This window comes from Bison bison, unplaced genomic scaffold (assembly GCF_000754665.1).
Source record: "Bison bison bison isolate TAMUID 2011002044 unplaced genomic scaffold, Bison_UMD1.0 scf7180017847066, whole genome shotgun sequence".
NCBI lineage: Eukaryota > Metazoa > Chordata > Mammalia > Artiodactyla > Bovidae > Bison > Bison bison.
In genome coordinates, this window is record NW_011477639.1 from 142,209 (window position 1) to 143,810 (window position 1,602).

The following is a 1,602-nucleotide window of genomic DNA, read 5'->3' on the forward strand; positions in this document are numbered from 1 at the left end:
CCCTGGGTTGGGAAGATCCCCTGGAGAAGGGAAAGGCTACCCACTGCAGTATTCTGGCCTGGAGAATTCGGTGGACCATATAGTCCAGGGAGTGGGACACAACTGAGTGACTTTCACATATTTCCTCCCATTACTGAAATATTAAATGGTTTTTGTGAGAAATTTAAATAGGTAAGGACTCGAAATGGCAACCCACTCCAGTGTTCTTGCCTAGAGAATCCCAGGGACAGGGGAGACTGGTGGGCTGCCGTCTATGGGGTCGCACAGAGTTGGACACGACTAAAGTGACTTAGCAGCAGCAGTGGATTCCTTTCCCAGGCCAGGATGGGTGCTGTTTTTACTTTCTCGTATGTGCATTTTTTTGGGGGGTGTCCTGTGTGTGTGCATTATATACACACACATATCCATATACAGGCAAAGACATCTGGAACCATAGAGCTTCAGCTGAAGCTCCAGTACTGTGGCTACCTGATGCGGAGAGCCGACTTGCTGCCAAAGACCCTGATGCTGAGAAAGATTGAAGACAGGAGGAGAAGGGGACAACAGAGGATGAGATGTTTACACAGCACCACAGACTTGATGGACATGAATCTTTACAAACTCCTGGAGATAGTGGGCAACAGAGGAGCCTGGCGTGTTACAGTCCACGAGGTCACAAAAAGACAGACACAACTTAGCAACTGAACGATAACAACAACAAACATAGAGACTGCCCTTTCTCGTGACTGAGCCTACACCGACAAGGAGGTGTTCTGTGACTTCACTGATCCTTTACTGGGGGACAATTAGGTGATTTCCAGGCTTTCCAAGAGCAACTACCCTGCTTCGTGAGCTCATGGATGTGTCCCTACAGGATATATCTGCAGGCATGGGAATTCTGGCTAAAGGTGAGCCCGTGTTTGTCCTGACAGGTGGAGCCAAACTGCCCTCCACAAGGCTGATGCACTGTCCGCTGATGCTGGACTTGGTGCCAGGGTTCCTCACCCCTCTGTCCATCCGAGAGGGGACGGTTATCCCATCACGCCCCCACACATTTTGATCGCCTCTGCATCTCTGTGTTCATGTTTCCTCTTCTGTCTTCCCACCCCAATCTTGCTCATGCTGTGAGGTCATCATAAGTGTCCTGATCACTCTCCCTGCCTCCTTCTGCACAGGCCATGGGAGCTCAACAAACACTAGCTGGATGAATAAATTAACAAGTGGTGGCCACCTGCCATGTTAAAAAGCTTGGTTTATGTCCTGAGGCAGGTAAGGAAGCATCAGCAGGTATTCTTGTTTCTATTTGTTTATTTTTACCGGAAGGAGGGTGGGTGATGTGATCACATTTATGTTAGAAAAGTGGGCTTCAGCAGGGAGGTCGGTCTGAAGCGCTGGCAGGAAGGATGCGGTGGGTGGGTGGATGGGTCAGAGACGCAGAGCAGGGGTGGTGGGGCAGACGAGGGGAGAGTGGGGGAGGGGTTAGCTACCTGGGGGACGTGCAGGCAGGAATGTCTGGCTGGCCTCCAGTGTCCCCGGCCGGGGGCTGAAGAGAAGGCAGAGCTGGAGCACCATCTGGGGAGTTTTGGAGCTGGCACGTCTGTGGGAGGGGGGGGGGGGGGGGGG